This window comes from Nicotiana tabacum, chromosome 6, assembly GCF_000715075.1.
Source record: "Nicotiana tabacum cultivar K326 chromosome 6, ASM71507v2, whole genome shotgun sequence".
Lineage (NCBI taxonomy): Eukaryota > Viridiplantae > Streptophyta > Magnoliopsida > Solanales > Solanaceae > Nicotiana > Nicotiana tabacum.
The window spans coordinates 58,322,946-58,336,429 of record NC_134085.1 but is presented as its reverse complement, the minus strand read 5'-3'; positions in this window follow the sequence as shown (position 1 = coordinate 58,336,429).

The window sequence follows — 13,484 nt, the reverse complement described above, 5'->3', positions numbered from 1 at the left end:
ATTCAACCTCCCAAATATCAAAGACAATGTTGAATCAAGCAGAGTTACATGCACATCTTGTACTCATTTTTCGAGACCGACTTAGCATTTTTAATGAAACATTTCGACTTACATATAAATATTTTTGAAAAAAATATCCCAACCACAAACCATAAAAGTGGTCCTGACAAAATACAAGAAAAAATAAAAGCACCATACTATTGTATAGTTCCCATTGTACATACATCAATACAGAAGTGTCACGATCTAACATTCAACTAGTCATGATGGTACCTAACCAAACCTACTAGGTAAGCCAATTAATAATAAACCACCATATAATAATAATGACAAGAGTCAAAAATGAAATAACTGAATTTAATACAACTCCCTAAGGACCGGTAGTACAAATCATGAGCTTCTAAAACTTAGAGTTTACAAAACTAGTATGAAATAAGTATATCATCTGTTTGAAATGTACATAAACAGATTTTTATAAATTTAAAGCTACCATGAACAAGAGGTAGTTACAACTGGAATACAGGTACATCTTCAATGCCAGCTCTCGCCATACACAACAATATCAACTCCAAAATCTGCACGCAAGGTGCAGAAGTATAGTATGAGTAAAACCGACATCATGTACTTAATAAGTAACAAACCTAACCTTAGGTTGAAAGCAGTGACGAGCTTGGACAACGGTCAGGGCCCAACACTAACAGCCAAGAATAACTCATAACAATATAATGAAAATAATATAAGTAATACTCAAAGATATAAAGCATAGCTCGTTCATAGTTATGAAAAATAGGCATGCTTTTTAAATATAACAGTAAAATCCAAATCTTTCACCAAAGTCACCAAAATGTGAGTATGTCAAAAAAACTGTGACTTTTCCCAAAAAATATTCAACAACAGATAAGATATTTCATTATCAGATAAGAAAAGTGCATCTCTATGCCTACATGAACAAAATGCAATTGGGTAAAGTATGATTTGGCGATCAGAACATATATGGATAGAACTTATAACGGGGTCTCGAAAAATAAGTAATTTCTGCTGGGCCTTTATCCTTTTTTAGGTTCATTAGGCTTCTCATTAGTTGGAACTTCCAGTTACCTTGGTAGAAATTTGATATCTTTTTTTCTGCCTCAGCAAATCATTTTTTTTCCACAAGGAATCGTGATGTCTTTCTACGGAATTGCGGGTCTCTTTTTTTAGCTTTTATTCATGATGCATAATTTCTTGGAATGTAGGTAGTGGTTATGATCAATTCGATAGAAATGAAGAAATAGTCTGTATTTTTCGTTGGGGATTTCCGGGAAAAAATCGTCACATATTCCTCCGATATCTTATAAAAGATATTCAGTCCGTTAGAATAGAAGTTAAAGAGGGTATTTATGCTTGTCGTGTTCTTTATATTCAGTGTGCATGTGAAGTTATGAATGTCACAATATCGTACAACATGAGGAAATGTATCTCTATGCCTATATGCTAAGTATGCCTGTCCAGTGAAATACACAACACTAATAAACTCATGTGCTCATGCTCTTGGAGCAGTCAACCTCACTCAGCACGCTCAATCACTCAGTCCTCCCAATCACTCAGTCCACCCAATCACTCGGCACTCGCACTCGTTACTGACACTCGGCACCAGCACTCAGTAGGTACCTACGCTCACAGTTGGTATGTCAGACTCCGGAGCGGCGAATTCTGCCCAAGCGCTAATATAAGCCAACTATGGCATGAATCAATAAAGCTTGTTGTGGCGTGCAACCCGATCCCATAAATATCACTCATAATTAGGCCCTCGGCCTCACTCGGTCATTAGCCTCTTCAGTCTCTCGGCCTCACAAATCTTATGTCAATCTTCCCAAAAATGATAACATGATATTACAACAAGTAATAACAGAGACTGAGATATGATATGCAAATGAATGAATATGACTAAGTATGTAATTGCAGTTTAAGCAAATAACTTAACAATAGAAATGACCTCAGTGGGTCCCAACAAGATAACCATGTAGCCTAAATATGGTTTCTAACATGGATCACAACTCAATTACTCTAGCACGTAGAAATTTCATGGATAGAAACAAGGTTAGGTAACTATAGAATACCACAGAATCAACCAAGTTATAATCACAAGGTGCACGCCCACAGGCTCGTCACCTAGCATGTGCGTCACCTCAATACCAAACACATAACACATATATTCAGGGTTCATACCCTCAACACCAAGTTTAGAAGTATTACTTACCTTGAACAAGTCAAATCCAATATCGAGCAAGCCAAGCGATACTCTAGAATCGCCATCCTGCACGTATCGACCTCCGAACGGCTCAAAACTAGCAAAAAGCAACTCAAAAACATCAAATAATACCAAAGGAAATAAACCTAAACGATAAAGATTGAATCTTTACTCAAAAGCCCAAAGTCAACCAAAAAGTTAAATCGGGGCCCGCACCTCGAAACTCGATATAACTCACAAAATCCGACAACCCATTCAGTTACAATCCAACCATACTAGATTCACTCAAATTCAACTCTGAATCGATGTTCAAAACTCAGAAATTTACTTTATGATTGTCACAATAAAGAGTGATAACCTTAAATTCTCTCTGTTTGTTTCAAATAAGCGCCTAAGTAGGGCCTTTTCCTTTTTGTTTGAATAACCCATTCTCATTATCTTTAATAAGTAAAGTAGTCGCGTAACCAAAGTAGCCCTTACTATACAAGGGGGCGGAGCGCTAAGAAAGAGAAAGCGTTATCACTATATGAAATGAAGTAGTGTCTAGCCGGCTAAGCTAAGATCAACCAATGTTCAAACGCAGAGCCTTTCTTTCTCGGTCGTCTGTCTTAATAAGTGGATTCCGATTCATACAGTCGTTAACTTTTGGACAAAAAAACCCATTTTCTCTTTTGAAATCATTAACCAAATGCCAAAAATAAGGATAGACTCGTGAAATATAATCAAAACCGAGTAGAGAACACTTACCCCAATCCATATAGTGAAAACTGCCTCAAAACCCTCTCAATCCGAGCTTTATAGCTCCAAATATGCTAAAAATGCCCAAACCCCCTTATAATCTCTGAACAAAAATACCCTTCGCGATCACGGGACATCCTTCGCGATTGCGAAGAACAAGCTCGACAGCCTCCAAAAATAACCTATGTGTTCGCGAAACTTCCCATGTGAACGCGATGACCACATGCACCTGCACTATGCAATCGCAACAAGACAAATGCGAACGCGAAGAAGAAATCTCCAGCTCTCAATTTCTCAACAAAACTCTATGCGAACGTCAGTTGACGAATGCGAACGCGATGCTCAAGTATCCAAAGGTACGTGAACGCAATAGAACAGTCGCGAACACAAAAAAGGAAAAATTCCAACTCCCATAATACACTGCACGATTGCACCCCAATCCTTGCGATCGCGAATAAGGCCTGAAACACCATAAATCAGCAGTGCCAAAGAACATTGAAATGATCAAAAACTCATCCGAAACTCACCTGAGCCCCTTGGAACCCCGTCCGAACATACCAACTGGTCCCATAACATAACACAAACCTACTAGAGGCGTCAAATCACTCATAACATCAAAACCATGAATCGTGCCTCAAATCGAACTTAATGAGCTTTGAATCTTTTAAATTTCAAAATTCGTGTCGAACCATATCAAATCAAACCGGAATGAACTAAAATTTAGCACACAACTCCCAAATGACGTAACAAAACTATTCCAATTCCCGAAACCACAATCCAAACCTGATATCATCAAAGTCAACTCCCGGACAAACTATGAATATCTCAAACCTTCAAATTGCCAACATTCACCAATTAGTATTGAAACCTTTTAGAAATATCCAAATGCAAATCCGGACATACGCCCAAGTCCAAAATCACCAATCGGACCTAATGGAACCTTCAAAACTCCAATCCGAGGTCAACTACTCAAAATTCAAATTTGGTCAACTCTTCCAACTTAAAGCTTCCTAGTTGAGAATCATTCTTCCAAATAAATTTTGAAACACTTAAAAAACCAAAATCGACGATACACACAAGTTATAATACACCATACGGAGCTACTCATGCCCTCAAATCACCGAGCGAAGTGCAAATGCTCAAAATGACCGCTCGGATCGTTACATTCTCCCCCACTTAAACATACGTTTGTCCTCGAACATGCCTAAGGTCGTTCCAAAGCCATCAAATCGCCGTGTAACTGATAACTTGGGATTATGGTTCATTTTACACTCCTTCTTACTTGAGTTTTGATTAAAAATGTGTACAAAATAGTCCCAAAGGCTTACATGTTGTACTTGTTTGCAGGGTTTGGTCAAAAAAGTGACAACTAGTCAAAACCAGCTCAAAAAGGAGTGAAACATGCACAAGTACCAAGAACAAGTCCAAGCACAGTGCAACTGGTCCACTGCGGTTGCACTCCATTTAGTGCGGTCCGCAGTGAGGAGATTCAGAGAGGTGCTTATTTCGGAAACTCAAGCAATGCAGCCACAAAGTAGTTTGTGCGAACCGCAATGGCCTCACCACGACCGCAATTCATATTGTGCGGTCTGCAAAGAAAAAGTTCAGAGAGATGGAAGTTTTAAGGAAATAGCCAATGTGGTCTGTGGTCCTTTTTGTGCAGACCACAATAGAAGCCACTGCGGCCACGGTACATTTTGTGCGGCCCGTGGTGGCCAAGTTCAGAGTGCAGAGATTTAAAGCCAAGAAGCCCCACCGCGGCCGCACTCGATTTTGTGCGGACCGCACTACCCCCCCCCCCCCCCGTAGGGGTATCTTTGTCCAGAAAATTTCGCCTAGTATAAATACTTTCTTTTCCCATTTTTAGGTCAGGAGTTGTAATCTGACTTTGCGCTGCGCTTGTGAACAGTAGTTCTTAACCATTTTGAGTAATTTTAGAGTAGTTTTATCATTGAATCTTCAAGTATTAGCTTGTAATTAAATCTTATGGGTTTTTCTTCATCTATTTCTTTGTTTTCTTATATTATCATGAGTAGCTAGATCAATTAGCTAGGGTTGTGGCTCAACCCTAGTGTGGGTATTTGATGGGTCTTGAGTTTTAAGGCTTGAATGTCTATGGGTATTTGATATTTGGATTAATTTGTGTTTTCCATGTTGAATTAGTGGTTGCAAACACTAATTTGTACCTATTTGACTTGGGTTCTTCTTGAGAAAGAGAACGTGAGTCTAGGAAAATTAGTCCAACAAGGAATTGGGGCATATTCAAGAGATTGATAGCCCCAATTAAAGGGTTAAACCTAGAGATAGTAATACCCGACTTGAACCTAAATTGCTTGCACAAATTATCATACCCAATTGGTCTTGAGAAAGTCAATTAGGGCAAAATCACTCAAACTACCGAGAGGTATAGAGTGAGAAGTTTCGTGCATTGGTTATATCGTAATCCCCAACATGACAATCTTGCTTTAGACTCGAGAACCCATCAAGTATCTACCTAGGAGAAAGTCACTTCCCTAGTGCCTCCTTATCTATTTAGACAACCTTTCAAATATCTTACTCTTAGCTTAACTTAGCTTAATTTAGCATCTTATTAGCATAATATTAGAAGTAATCAAAATACCAATGATGTTTGGAAGAGTAATTAAGAGCAATTACACATCTCTAGTTTTGATAGGAATCCAATTCCCACTTCTAGCTCCCTGTGGATTCGATCCCGACTATCTCGGGTAAAAGCTGCTTTGACCACTCTCACTACTTTGTAGTAGTGCAGGGTTGGCTCCGATTAGTAACCTTACCATGCACATACCTGAGGTGATCCCACATCACCCTAATCCATATAAGTGTGACAAAACAACACAACTGAAGACTCTTCCTTCAACCTTAGCTCCTAAACCTTGGAATCCAATTCCCAACATCTGGAATTCCTTACAAAACTCGAATCTCGCATCTACTCACTGCATAATTCTGAACAAGCTGTATCAAGCCATAACCATAACCCAAGATGAAATCATATGATATACCACATAACATGCATACTCGTATAAAGATCATAATAATTGCTTAAAACAAACTCGGTATCGGTAATAAACATCATATAAAATAAAACCTCACTCAAAACCTCCATACACTGTCGGTAATGAAATAAACACGTAGAAACTCATTACCACTCATTAGATCAACAAGTCATGGAACCCTCTCTCATCCTACTAGAACCAAAGCCAAATCCTAAGCCGACTTCCGATATTATTCCTCCATACATACGGTAATCAAATCCGATAATACCCATTCTAGGTCCAATGACCTCATCTCATCAAACACAACCATTCTATTGACATGTCGCACTGATACAACCTAAAGCCATAAACCGTGCAATCTGTGCACCAATAAGCAACAATTAAAATGTACTCAATGATGGAAAATGACTCAAATAAGAGAATCGTCCCGTAAGCTCAACAAGTACCACCACAATGCAAGTCTATAAACCCATCACACATAGTAGGATCAAGACACACGAATTCTCAAAATCACCGCGGCAACGCGTGACCCTATCCAAACATCGGTCCTATGAAATACCTCAATCCACAATGCTCAAAATCAACAACCATGCACAATTCTACATCAATTACATGAAGTGCATGACCATAACTATGGAGAAGCGAGTATCACCATATACCACAAATAGGAAAGACCATATGTCACGACCCAAACTGATGGGCCACGACGGGTACCTGCCTTACCCAACCGAGTACCAATATAATGTATTTTTTCTTATCATACCATCATGGATAAATGGGCCAAAAAGGTCGTCATGATATAACAAGAATCAAATATAAGGAATACTCGACAGAGGATGACCCAACATATAATACAAACTTATACATGTGACATATATGCCTATAATACCAAAATGATCACTCGTACACTGAACATAGGCCGACAAAGCCATACAATCTTTCATATATATGGTATTTGTTTACAAGCCTCTAAGAGTACATAAATGTCATAAAGGCCAGGACAGGGCCTCGCCATACCAATAAAAATATGTCCAAAGCATACTAACCAAATAAGTAACTCCGGAGCAAGTGGAGTGTACCAACACCTTCCGCTGAGCTGATAGCCTACTAGGAGGACTGTTAACATGTCTATCGGGATCTGCGGGCATGAAACACAATGTCTCCAGGAAAAAGGGATGCTAGTACAAATAAATTACCGAGTATGTAAGGCATGAAAAAAAATATATAAAAGATATGAAAGAAAAATGGAGTAAAGGACTTAATCTGTAAGTCTGAATAGCTTTGTGAATCATAAAACATTTATAATGTCATGCATGTGCGTATAAATGTCATATCATGCATAGGTATATGCATACATAACATCATCACTCCTTTGAGGGCATCCCATTATATCATCTCGGCTTCTGTGGACGAAATCATCAATGTATACCGACTGATCAGGTGGTGGTGCGTATATAATGCCACAACCTTTTTCCATACCCCATATACATATACTATATGCGTATATAACGTCATCTGATAATGGGTTAATATACATGTATAAATGAATGCAATGCATAATGAAGTAAGTAAATATGATCTCTAGGAATGTCATGAGAGCCATGAATAGACCATATGATAGTAGGACACATGGGGAATCAAGAACATAGGCAACCCTAGTACTTCTAAGAGTAGAATCATTTGTGAAAGTTGCGTGCTTGCTCATTTCATTGTATCATATGGATCATGCAAAAAGGAAAGAAGTGATAGCCTTAACATACCTTTAACTTAATTGAGTCCTTAACACCTTCCAAGAAATCCTTCAAACAACGCAACTCAATCTACCATAGCATAAAGAGATTCAAAATAAGTGCTGAGTAAAGGGTAAGTCCGCAACTTAAACCAGTGGCTCGTTTATGTAAATTCGGCAGCATCTCCCCTGTAACAAGGTCCTCCTCCAATACCATATACCAACAACAAAAACCAGAGCAATACAATAAGAACAACATCAACAATAGGGTAAAAATATTTCATTAACAAGTCATCAACATAACACGACGAGCGGCAATCTCGGATTGAATCGCTTTAGCACCCTTCAACCCCGTTATCGTATACTAGTTAACTTAAAAACATGTCCAGCATGATACAAAGTAAAATTAAAGGACTTCCAACCTCCAATAAATCACCTAATCCACACTCAAACAACCCAACAATCCAACAATAACAAGGACAACTTTCCATTGTTATGTTGTCCTTTATCTTCTTATTCACAATACCAATAGCAAGTTCGATATGTAGACAATATATTCATGAAAACAACAGCATAAACAAGTCATTTCCAAGGTTTCCAACCATTTAAAGTTCATGAAAACAACCTTCCCAAAATAGTCCATTAAGAACAATAGCATCTCAAACTATTTCAAATCTTCTCTTCTAGTATCTTGCACAAATAATGCGACCAACATGCAAACAACTTCAAGAGCATGTAGTAGATATTATACATACCTAAACCAGCAGAAACCACTTAAAATTTCAGCCAAACATAGCCCAAAACTTTCCTTAATGACAACACAACCTCAAAGTGGTGTTGTTCTTCACTATAACTAGCTTTTGATATTGAAATATGGTGTAATCACTTGGATTCCCCTTCAAACCCTTATGGTACCTGTTTATTAGGGTTAGGAGAAGTTTGGAGACAAAGTTGAGACGAAAATGAGCAAAACATAGGCGTCCAAATCATTTTTAAAGTGAAGTAGGCCGACCATTGCCTAAGTGGGTCCCATTGGGATCTGCTTGCGCGATCTCACAAAAATACAAATATATCTCTACTCCATTATCGTATAGACGAACGGTTTAATGCGTTAAAATCTACACTCGTAGATCTTCAATTTGATAGGTATATCGTCCTGTAATTCCAAGTATATTAGGAGAAAGCTCAGTTATATTTGACCTAATGTTTAGCATATTTGTGAATGTAACTGGGGATGACCGTTGCCAACTTTTGTTCCACAACTCGCTTGACTTCAAAACGTAATACACGACTATTATACGACTAAAATTACTCATAACATAACATCCATATTATGTTAAGCACCCTAGTATCACCCCAAAAGTACATATTATAATATTCCCAACTTGTCGACATTTGACGAAACTAATTTTCTTTGATTTGTTTAGCTTCTAAGCCTTTCAACTCTCGTAGTACTTGTTATCCATGATCTTAAAGATTTATAACCTCTGAGGTAACATGATTAACTTACTTTATGTACTTTCAAAAATGATCTCATTTCTGAGCATACATCAATTGTCTTATGACGTACTCTTACGTACAAAAACATGGGGTGTAACACCATAACCAAGGTGCAATCAACCATTCCATACCCAATAACCATCTTGCTCGAATTGCGCTACAAGGCCCAGACAGAAACATATCTAGTGTATAATATTAGCTAATAGATCACTAGCCACTGTAGCATATAAGAGTAACACATAGAACATCTCAGAACACGAACAAGCTTAACTCTAACCGAATGACACACCCCTCAACACTAACAGTTATGAGTCAACTAGTCTGACCCAGTATAGAATACACATCCTCATTGGGCCTACCAATGGGCGCCCAAATCAGCTTCGGTCATCCTCGAATAGACAAATAGCCCTCCAAAAGTCCACAACGACCTAACCATAGCACGTACTACCATCTAGCTAACTCTGGCCACATCTTTACAGTCCGCAACTCCGAAACAATCCGCTTCTGAGAACTCCCAGTCTCCAAACCTATATAACACATGAATCACCATAGTCGATCCCAACTCCACCACTAGAATGACTAACACACTAGCACATCTCTCATACATAATCATCCCCACAAGAAATACTTCTATAATTCTTGCATGCCACATAGCAAAATCTGAACATAAGTAGTCCATCAACTAGGCGAGTACCGCAATACCAATGAAGCATCTGTAAGTCAAAAACAGTCCGCCTTCTGAAATGCGCACCCTTCTCAGGCAATACCAAGTAGTAATAGATTCATCTAGCCATTTGAAACCGTCCATATTGTTCAAGAACTCATGACCATCCTTTCAAAACTGAACCGCCACCTTGTACATAAGAATCTCAATCCCACAAGACGCACCACATCTATCCAGACATCATATGAAAAGCACGAGAATCTCATGATCGACTCTGAGTCACACATAGAATACATACCCAATTAGTCGGAAACCTTCCATTTCATCACGTCTAGGAGAAAAATTATAACACGCTACATACCCGCAGATAATATCCATCTCAACCTGTGGTAGAAACCATCGAGAAATCTTTGAAACCCATTTACACATAACCAAGCCATCAGAACTGAATCTCTCTAAATCAACCAAGCCACGCAGGTCGCCAAACCCAAGAGTATTGCCAAAACATCCGTAGAGACTCACCACTTCATAAGTACCCAAAAAATCGATCATATCTATTACCGTGCATATCTAACCTACTACTAAGCTGTCATATTTATCCAAGTTCCTTCTGAATTGCCCTCAAGTTGACACTTCTCCTTGCCATAACACTATAATCCTTACCCAAATCTCACACAAGAGATCTTAGCATAAAACAACACTACCTTAAGACCCATAAGCCACTATATTCTCTCTTAAGCACCACAAAAGTACCACAACCGAGACACTCACTCTGAAGAGACCTTCTTTGAATCTAAAGTCGTTTCCTTCACCTTCCTGATACTAAAATGTAGAATCCATAATGATATAGAAATACCACGAGTCTCGACACGATCCAATGTAAATCTCATATTCTAGGCATATACAAATCCGAAAAATTCTCAATTGCCATATATAATCTTGAATCCATTAGAACCTTCTTGAGAGTCATCCACTATGCTCAAATCTCAATTGCACCTCCCAAACGAGCCGAACGACTTGTGCCCCATTAGCACGACAACACCTAAAAAAGTAACCCCCTTTAACGCAATTGAGCAAATTCCTACTCCATGCACACTACATCCTTCACGAATAACAACTCAATCATTCCATGATTCCCATGTACCATAATGTGTAATACACCATGCATCCAGAAATTTTCTTGTCTAAGTCATCCTTAAAAACAAACTCTGCAAGTCATAATCGATCCAGAAGTATGCCTCAGACCGAAACCAATACAACACGTAACCATGCAATCAAATCGTCAATAGCAAACTTCCCCACTTGGATCAAAACCACAGATCAAAACACTCGATAACTCATAATGCCCATACTCTGTTACTGCCATAATACCGCAGTGAGATTTAATTAAATCCTTCATAAGCTTATGTAACACAAACCATATAATGGCTCAAGTCACATGCTAAGACCACATTCATCCTCGCGACAGCCAGACCAACTTTCTCAACCAATCCAAAGTCAAATCGCAACACCTAGAACCCACAGGTAGAAAACAAAGCCTCCACACAACATCATAAGGATCACACATCCGTAGATTACCCCACATGTGATAACCCACCTACTTAGACTCAACCTGACATCTCTCTATACCCTTTCACAGCCACAACTACTACGGAATCACTTAATCTTTCTGAGTCTGAAATCATCAACAAGACATGAAAATATACTTCGTTCCACGAGTGAAATAACACAAACGAATCTCTCAAAAACTTTCATAACTCAAGACTGTATGACACATCCACAGAATTTGAGCATCCAATAGTCCTTTTTAAATCTCAAGAAAACTCTTCTTGTCACATTCAAACCATCTGAACACATCCCACAGTCGCTTCCTACTCATCATATAGATATCCAACCACTCACCGAGCCATCAGTTCCACTCATAAGGACACCACTAGAAATAGAACTCCAAAAGTACATGCTCACACAACTAAAACTACCGAGCCTAAGTTGTGGTCCAAACCGGGCCTCATATCATCCAAACTGGCCTATCAGCAAAACACAGAAAACATATCTCACACCCCATCCATGGAATCCACAAGGCGTCTCTGTACAACTGATACCAAGCGCTCACATGAGCATATGAATGAGTGGAAGGAATTCAAAGAGATACGCTTCAAGCTGAATCAATGCCACACGATAAGGAAAAAAAGATGAAAAGTTTATCCTAAATGCAATGTAGCCTCTCGAAGATAGGTATGGACGTTATCATACCGATCTGCAAGACTCTACTAGACACTGCTCATGACTCGTAGAACCTATGAATCTAGAGCTCTGATATCAACTTGTCACGACCAAAAATCGAACTAGTCGCGATGGCACCTAACACAAACCGCTAGGTAACCAGATTAACAATAAATCACCATATAATGATAATGATAAGAGTTAAAAATGAAATAACTAAATTTTATACAACTCCTCAAGGACTGGTAGTACAAATCATGAGCTTCTAAGAATTAAAATTTACAAAATTGGTATGAAATAAATATATCACCTATTTGAAATGTACATAAATAGATTTTTATAAATCTAAAGCTACCAAGAACAAGAGGCAGTTAGAACCAGAATGCAATTACATCTTCAATGCCAGCTCCCGCCATACACAACAATATCAGCTCCAAAATCTACACGCAAGGTGCAGAAGTGTAGTATGAGTCAAACCGACCCCATGTACTCAATAAGTAACAAAACTAACCTTAGGTTGAAAGCAGTGACGAGCTTGGACAACAGTCATAGTCCAACACCAATAGCCAAGAATAACTCATAACAATATAATGAAGACAGTACAAGTAATACTCAAAGATATAAAGCTTAGCTCGTTCATAGTTACGGAAAATAGGCATGTTTTTCAGGCATAATCGTAAAATCCAAATATTTCACTGAAGTCACAAAAATGTGAGTATTTTAGAAAAACTGTGATTTTTTCCAAAATACTTTCAACAACAGATAAGATAATTTCATTATCATATGACATGAGGAAAGTGCATCTTCATGTCTACATGTCAGTGTGCATGTAAAGTCATGAATTTCACAATACCATACAGCATGAGGAAATGCATCGCTATGCCCACATGCAAAGTATGCATGTCAAGTGTAATGCACCACAATGATAAACCCATCTGCGCATGCTCTCGGAGCAGTCAACCTCACTCAGCGGGCTCAATCACACAATCCTCCCAGTCACTCAATCCTCCCAATCACTCAGTACTCCTAGAAACTTAATCTACCCAATCACTCGGCACTCGCACTCAGTAGGTACCCGCTCTCACTACTGTTATGTTAGACTCCGAAGGGGCGGATTCTGCCAGAGCGCTAATATAAGCCAACCATGGCATGAATCAATAAAGCATGCTGCAGCGTGCAACCCGATCCCATAAATATCACTCACATTCAGGCCCTCGGCCTCACTCAATCATCATCCTCTCCAGTCTCTCAGCCTCACAAATCTTGTGCCATCGGCCCAAAAATAATAACATGATGTGACAACAAGTGATAACAGAGACTAAGATATGATATGCAAATGAATGAATATGACTGAGTATGTAATTATAATTTAAGTAAATAACTCAA